At 47.4% G+C, this 8847-nt stretch overlaps 1 pseudogene; it reads right to left on the reverse strand.

Annotated features, from left to right (window-relative positions):
• Positions 1-1790: 1790 nt before the first annotated feature.
• Positions 1791-1892, reverse strand: LOC115032888 (annotated as a pseudogene).
• Positions 1893-8847: the final 6955 nt, after the last annotated feature.

The raw sequence follows: 8847 nt of genomic DNA on the forward strand, positions 1-8847 counted from the left end.
AGAACCGAAAAGAGACAGTGAAGGGGCTCTGGGTGGCATTCCTGTGGGCAGCTGCAAGTTGGAGAGGCTCCAGTTCACTCCGCTTTCTTACATTTCCCTTTTAAAATATTTTTCTTCTACTTTTTTTTTTCTTTTTCCTGTTGTCTTATGTAGTCCTGGCTGGCCTCAAATTCATAGAGATCTGCCTGCCTCTGCCTCCTGAGTGTTGGGGTTAAAGGTGTGTTCTACCATGCACAATCTCCTTTTAAAATATTTTTACATTTGAAACTTTTCAGCAGAGATTGACATCTGAGAGCATGTCTCTGTGAATGCTTATGCAGACAGCCACATAAACACTTGTCTAAATCAAGATACTGGACATCCATCCCCAAAAGGTTCCATGCCTATCACAAGTGCCTATCCAAGGTAACTACTACCAAGTATTTTCATCTAGTTTGTTCCTTTTGCGCTTCATGTAAACAGGACAACACACATGGCTATTTGTTGTCTTGTGTTTTAGTATGCTTCTTCCTTCTCTCAGAATAATTACTGTGAGGTTCACACTTCTGTGAGTCTCGGCAATTTGCTTTCTGTAACAGCTGTCATCTTCCTTTGTATCAACATACCAAGATTTGTCTACCATTTCCTGTTGATGGGTGGGCATGGGGGTTGTTTGGTCTAAAACTGCACTCGACTTTCTCGTACAAGTCTTTTTGTGTCTACTCACTTTGCATGCATGTGTTTGTGGTGTATGTGCCTGTGTGGTCTGTGTGTTGGGGGTGGGGGGAAGTTGCTTGTGTGTGTGTGTGTGTGTGTGTGTGTGTGTGTGTGTGTGTATGTGTGTGTGGCCCGAGGATGAGAGGGCAACCTCAGGTGCTGCTCCTTCTCAGGAGCTGTCACCTTCTTTCTTGGTACTGAATCTCTCCTCGGATCCAGGGCTTGCCCATTAGGTTAGACTGTCTTGATCTGCTTGTCCCCACCTACTTCCCATTGCTATTATAAGAACACATCACCCACATGGCTTTTTACACGGATGCTGAGGGTCAAATTTCACCAAGTGAACTGTTTCTCTAGTTCCTGCTGATCACTTTTGACCATTGCATGGAGGCTGTAGATTTCTTGTGTGTGTTTTTTAAATTTATCATCATCAGTGTGTGTGTGTGTGTGTGTGTGTGTGTGTGTAGTATATGTGTCACAGAGGACATGTATAGGTCAGAGGATGACCTTGTAGAGTCAGTTCTCTCCTTCCAACTTTATGTGGGTCACCAGGCTTCCACCGTGACATGCACTCTCACTCCTTGAATCATCTTGCTGGCTCATATGAATGTTACTACTAAGGGGAGGCCTGGCAGCTCTAGGACAATAGCTGGTCTTGGTCTGAGGTGGCCTGGAGAGCACTGTACAGGAACTCAGTTGCCACTGACCCAGATGATGTCAGATTGCTCTGCCACTTAGACTTTATTGGAGAAAAGAGGATTTGAGAGGAAAGATACAAAAGATTTTAAATGGTCATTTTGGTTTTTTCTCTCCGTTCCTCTCGTTGTTAGTTTGTTTTTCTAGACAGGGTTTCTCTGTGTTACCCTGGCTCTCTCTCTGCCTCTCTGCCTCTCTGCCTCTCTGCCTCTCTGCCTCTCTGCCTCTCTGCCTCTCTGCCTCTCTGCCTCTCTGCCTCTCTCTNCTCTCTGCCTCTCTGCCTCTCTGCCTCTCTCTGCCTCTCTGCCTCTCTGCCTCTCTGCCTCTCTGCCTCTCTGCCTCTCTGCCTCTCTGCCTCTCTACCTCTCTGCCTCTCTTCCTCTCTGCTTCTGCTTCTGACATGGCTGGCGCAGCCTTAATCATGTGGGTGTTGTTAGACCCAAGGGCCTCTTCCATCCTTGTCAAGGGGAGTGCTAAGCTTCTCTGTTTTCATTCATTTTTCTCTTTTTTCCCCTCCCCCTCTTAATCAACACTTTTCCCCCCTTTGAGACAGAGTCTCACACTGTAACCTAAGCTGGCCTCAAACTCAGCAGTCAAGTGCTGGAATTTCAGGTGGGTGCCACCATGCATAGCTTCAAGATATCATTTTTGTGTGCCTATAAAGGACTTTGCATTCTTTTGGTGGCAGGGAGAAAGGAGACAGTCTCTCTTCACATCGCCCTGGCTATCCCGGAACTCACTAGGTAGACCAGGCTGGCCTCTGACTCTGTGGCTCAGGAGTTTGCATTCTTAACCAGGACCAGGAGAATCATGAGATAGGATATGAATCCAGGAAACCAACAATGTCCTAAGGAAGTGACATTGAGCCACCTACAGCATGAGGCCCCGAGCAAAGGCTCTTCTACATTATTCATGGAGGACGTTCTCACATCCATGAGATCACCATTCACCACCTGTAAGCATCATTTCCCAGAACTGAGATAAGAGAGGGACTCTCCCTAATTTCTGCAAAGAATTCTGTGTTTCCCAAGTGATTCTCATCTCCATGGCAACACTGCTAGTAAATACCCACTTTCCTAATACTAGCCTCCTCAGGCATCGCCGGCTTCAGACGATCAGCTGGTCACTGATTAAGAAATTGCTATGTGTGGGTACCACATGAAGCAGCTCATGCTAATTTTAACTTAACCTGTACACAGAGACACAGCTTTTATTCTTCTTCTCTAATGAACAAAGAAGCAGAAACCCAGACAGGTGGATAACCCACCCAAAGACACACAGCAGAGCCACGATATGATCTCATATATTTCTGGCCCTTTGGCCTAGCACTAAGTCTGACCTGCTGCTTATGGGGAGGGCTAAGAAGTATAGCCCCAGCTTGGCCAGAACAGGATGGTTTGGAGACAGCAACCACATCCTTCACCTCCTGCAAGTTCTATTGAGCCTGCACCCCTCCTCCTCAAACAGACCCACACCTGGCCAATGGAACCCTTTTCTGGAACGCCAATCCAGAGTGCAGAAGCCGACTCTTGTGAAAGGAGGGGATGGAGCCCAGAGGAGTCCTGCTGGGGTGCCAGCTGACACCTGGATATCAGAATCCCCTGGAGGTTCACGTCTCATGATCAGACTCAAACAATCTCTAGGACAATGTCAGTAGTGTTTAAAAGTTAACCCCCAGGGCACGCAGGCAGTGAATGTAGGTGACTACACAGAGGAGGAGGATGGAGAAGAGAAGGAAAAGGCCACACTGTTTCAGTTACACTGGCTTGGAGGTCAGATGCAGCAGACACACAGCCACGTGGCAAGGAGGAAGGCTGTAGAATAAGGAAGCCCAAAGTACCAGAAAAGGCCATCATTAAAGACAAGCAAGCAAACAAACAAAAACCCAAGAGACAGAGTAAAGAAAAAGAATGGGTTGCTAGAAAGGTGGACAGATCCAACCAAACCTCACAGCTTCCCACTGGGGACTGTACTCATGGGAGGGAATTCTGGGATAGAAAGTGCAGCATCTCTTTAACTACTCCACCTGTCAATTTAACATGGCTTAAAGTGGGCCCGCTTCCCTAGGGGCAGCCCCTTGGCCAGATGATCGACCTCACTGACTGAATTCACATTTTTTCCCCCTGTCTTGAGTAGCTTGTCTCTACCAAGGCAGGAGATTTCATTCTCTTGAGTAGAATGAACCAGTTTTCCCTTAACGTTCTGTCGGACAGACAAGAAGTTGCTCTGGTTGGAGGCTCGGGGTTCTAATAGACAGCAACTTCAGGGAAGGAGTCAGGAGAGCCAGAATGGGATGTTCAGCATGGGTGACCACAATGTCAGGCGCCCCAGAAGCAGAGATTCCGTCCAGTCCTGTGAACAATGGGGACACGTCTAATAAAATGCTAGCTCCGGGGGTCCTGGGCAAAGGGAAAGGGCTTGGATTGCTAGTCTGCCCTAGAGTGTGGAAGCTTTGAGGAGAGTAAAAACAGCTGCTGGCTGGGCCAGTGGGCTTTGCATCCGTGGGCCACACAAATGCTGGAGGAAGAGGGGCAGCCCAGGCTCGGTGCCCTGAGGTCTGTCCCTTAGCTGGCCAGAACCACAGGCCCCACCCTTCGAGGCTGGCTTCATGCCTGATGATGGAGGTAGAGGGAGATTCTTGACTGAGTGAAGAGTCCACCCTTGACTGAGCTAAATAGCCTCTTCAACATGAGCATGAATCATTGGCATGGGACCCTCTGACCTCCAAGGAGTTGAGATGCAGTGACACACGGCTCTTCCGGTCCAATGAACCTGACCTTTGCAGCCAGAGTGGCTGCCAGGCCATCAAAATGCTCATCATGGCTCTTAGTCCAGGTTCCCCACTGGCCTTAGAGTGTGATGGGAAAATGAAGTTGTGGGTTTTCCTGGTCCTATACTCTCTGAGCTTACTCCAACTCCACAAACCCAGAACTTTCCCTCCTGAGCTTCTCAGTCTCTCATTCCTCCGCAGTATAGGGCTGGGACATGTACTTAGGAAATACTGATGGCAAGCTTAGCAATGAGCCTTGTCAGAGACTATGATTTGGGCTTCAACAAATCCGAGTTCCAATGTAAGCTGTGCTGCTGCCTGCTGTCTGCGAGGCGGAGATAGATGCCGAGACTCTACGGCTCAGTTTGCTTGTATATAAAGGATGGCTAATTCTTCATGGAGCTGATAGGAGGATTAAACGTAGAAGCATATGGCAAGCAGGAGGGGGCACAACAAGTGAGTTTCCTTTATCTAGACAACTGAACTGCCTGAACACTCCTCCAGAGGAGGAAGGGGAACCAGTGGAACCTGTCAGGGGAGGGGACCCTGTTGGTTTCTAGGGTCACATCTGTCACTGTGGAGGGTGAATGACGCATCTGCTGGGCCCCAAGTTTATCCTAGGGAGAGGCTTATACTGCAGCTGTTGCCACAGCGACCCACGGGGTGATGTTTGCAGTGCGGCTCTGTTTCAGCACAGCATGGCACAATCCCTGAATCTACAGCCCAGTCCCAGTGACACCTGCTTTCTCCATATGGTTTTCCAGCTCCTCCTGAACCCACAGTAACCTCAGCTAGAGGAGGGAGGAAGGGACTCGGTGGAATAGTCACAGCGGCAACCTTTAAAGGAGACATATCAAACTTTACAAGGTATTTAAATATGATTACCGTGCATGTGTGTACAATGGGGGGCAGGTATGCATGCTTGGTGTGTGTGTGTGTGTGTGTGTGTGTGTATAGTCAGTTCTCTCCTGTCACTTCTATGGATTCTAGAGAGTGAACTCATATCCCTGAGTTTGGTCTGCTGACACCTTAGCCCATGAAGCTATTTTACAGCCTTATATTAATCTTAAGAGTGTTTCTGTATCAAAGCAGAAAGACTCTTAACTGGCTTTGACTTGTTCTGATGAGCTGCAGTTTCAGCCTCAGCTTGCTGTTACCTGGACAAGCTCTATGGTGTCTTACTCTGATTTGAGTATTTGATCAATGCAAAGTCACTACATACCTTGGAGTCGCTATAGGATTTACAGGACATGCTTAGGGACCTTACTTCTTGGGATGACTACTAAAGTCCCACAGGCAGGACAGTTCTCAGCTTGATTTTTAGGAAAAGACATCAAGTCTGAGAGAAGTTGGGCAACTTGCTAAAGGTCACACAGTTTACTGGTATCTTGCTATTCTTCCACTGTGGATCAGGATGAAGCAAGCACTATGGTTTGACTTGTAGAGCATTTGCAATGCATTCTGCATACATGTAAGCGATCTGCTTCTCCCTTGGGTTTAGCCTCCTGTCGCTATTGGTACAGAAGGCACATGGAAATACTACCCTTGGACCATGCTGTAGTCTCTACTTTGGAGAAGCAGTCTACAAGGGTTTCTGGGGCAGCTGGCCTTCTGTGTCCTATGACATTTAGTCTCTCCTAGTGCATGCCTGCTGCATCAGCAAACTCAATGGGTTTGTCTTGAGCCCTGTTCAGAGTCCTGTACCAGAAGCCTCCAGATGCCCCTCTGACCCTGTGCTCTACATCAGGCTAGGCAGTAGTCTGTCCAAAGCAGACCTGTGTCCTGTGAACCTCACACATGACAGAGGCATAACAGGTCTGAAAGGCCACTGCCAGGCAGCTCTTGACAGGTCAGGTCAGATGGGTGTATCTAGAACAGACAAAGTCTCTGCAGGGAAGGACAGTGGCTACCTCAGACTCACCAGAAGACCACAGCATCGCCTTTGTGGAGAGTCCTATTACCTCTTATCTTGGCTTTTGAAACCTCAAATTCCACCCCCTCCAACAAGACACACCTCCTAGTCCTTTTAATCCACTCAAATAGTGTTGTCACTCCTTGATGACTAAGCATTCAGATATCTGAGCCTATGGGGGCCATACTCTAAAATAGCGATTAAACTTTAGCATGAGTTTGGCGAGGACATTAAAACTATAGCACAGGAAACTAAGCATGACGATTCCAGAGTCTCCTGGTTTTGCATTCAATCCAATTCCATTTCTTAGGATATGGGTGATGACAGGCTGGAGAGATGGCTCAGAGGTTAAGAGCACTGACTGCTCTTCCGAAGGTCCTGAGTTCAGTTCCCAGCAACCACATGGTGGCTCACAACCATCTGTAATTGAATCTGATGCCCTCTTCTGGTGTGTCTGAAGACAGCTACAGTGTACTCATATACAATCAATCAATCAACAGTCAGTCAGTCAGTCAGTCAGTCAGCCAACCAATAGGCTATAGGTGATGGTGGGAAGTCACTGTATCCCATATAACCTCATAACAACAGTCCATTACCATCTGAGTGAGTTATCACATGGTTGCTCCATCAGTGTCCATGATTAGAACGTGTTCAATAAATGGTGCTGTTTTCATAGGTGTGGCCACTCAGACACATAGTTCTTCTCAAGACTACATATTACTGTTAACATGCAATTCCTTTTGTTTCCTGCTTCAATTTCAATTCAACCCCCATGGACAAAGCTGTAAGGCTGCCTTCCTCACAGATGTATCCCCCATTCCTGCAAGGCTGCCTGATGCCTAGTAAGAGCTCAGTTTGCAGAGAGAAACCAAAGGTAGAAGGACTGAGAACCCAAGAAGTAAAATCTCCCTGTGCAGTTGGCTGGAGCTTTGTGGAGACCTGACCAGCCAGCAAGTTATGTAAAGGTCACAGAAAACAATAGCAGCCTCGGTTGTAGAACAGGTTGGGACACGAGGTAGAGAGAGTAAACTGAAAGCAGGAAGGAGATGCAATAAGGACACAGCTTGTGGATAGGTGGCCCATCAGGAAGCAAAGGGTTCATGCATTCGTAAGCAAGTCACATCAGAAAGTGACTCCCAAGCCCTGTTCTTGTTCAGCACCCATTCTCCCTTAGACATAGACTGGCACAGAAGTTTCTGGTTATTCCAGAATGGCTTTCTTCACTTCAGGATATGCTTTCTACTGCCTGTGTAGGTGCTGCAAGACAAATCAAGATAGGCATCTAAACCTCGTAAGCTCAAAAGGGAAAGTGCCCACTGCCACTGAGGCCACCCCTGTCCACACTGTGCCTTGTTGTGTGGGGGCTACCCACAGGGGAAGGGTAGCTTTGTCGACTTAGGGAAGCCATTTCTTACCTGACTTTGACATAAAATATTTTGATTGCCAGCCATGTCTTTCCCGCCCAAGGTCCCCATGGAGCTCAGTCTTGAGTGGTGAAGGGAAGGAGGAGTTCATATTTGAAATGTGATCCTTATAGTTCAACTGGCTGGCTGGGACTAGAAGAACAGCAGAGGAATACTGTGTGTGTGTGTGTGTGTGTGTGTGTGTGTGTGTGTGTGTGTGTGTGTTCTGCAGAGACCAGGCTAGGCTATACAGACAAAGGTCCATACTGGGGATCTTCAGCCTAGCGAGGCATTGGGACTGGGCTCAAGATATGGGTCTCACAGCATTCACTGCCCCTCGTGCTCTCCTTCATGTAAAATGCCCGTCCCGTTCACACTTCCTCCCCAACTCTTTCTGTTCCACAAGGATTACATAACTCCATGTATTTCTTGTTTTTAGGCCTCTTTATAATGCTATACATACTTATTTTTTCTAGTTTATGGTTTATCTGTTAGGTTTCTTTACAGTATCTGCAATAAACCAAGAGTCTAAATTATAATGTAGGTGAAATGTAAGTATTCAGTGAGTTGAGATTTGTTGCTGTTGTTTTGTTTTTGTTTTATTGAGATGGGGGTCTTACTATGTAGCCATGACTGGTCTGGAATTCACTCCGAAGACCAGGCTGTCCTCAGACTCACAGAGCTCTGCCTGCTTCTGCCTCCTGAGGGCTGGGATTAACATGTCACCACACATGGCTTGAGTTGTGATCTATGGTGTGTGTGTGTGTGTGTGTGTTTCTTAAGAAATTCCAATGGTTGAAGACATCCCTCTCGGTCTTGCAGAGGACCCCAGTTCAGTTCTCAGCATTCACTTCAGTTCATAATCACCCGAAACTCCAGTTCTAGGGAATCTGATGATTCTAGGCTCCAAGGGCACTCAACTCACATGTATACATATATCACCAACACATACACATAATTAAAAATAAAATAATCCTTAAAAAAATAAACTTAGGACCTAGAGGAGGCAGAATGAATAAGAGCTGGAGGCTGGAGAAAAGCACTGTGGGGTGACATTTATCAGGCATGGCATGGCTGCTACACTCATAAAGTCCGTGCTCACCTGCATGAACTCCAAGCAAAACTCACGCATCCATATTCTGGCCAGGACCCGTGAGGAGTGCATGTGGTCTCCTGAGGAGCAGAGAGGTTTTCCTCAGTGCTGTAGCTGCTGGTTAGTTGTCCACCCTTTGTTAAAGACCCTCTCATTAAATTCAGTGGGTCTCTCTCTCTCTCTGTGTCTCTGTCTGTCTCTCTGTGCCTCTGCCCCACCCCCTCTCTCACTCACACACACACACACACACACACACTCACACACACACACACACACA

This window comes from Mus caroli, chromosome 12 (genome assembly GCF_900094665.2).
Source record: "Mus caroli chromosome 12, CAROLI_EIJ_v1.1, whole genome shotgun sequence".
Lineage (NCBI taxonomy): Eukaryota > Metazoa > Chordata > Mammalia > Rodentia > Muridae > Mus > Mus caroli.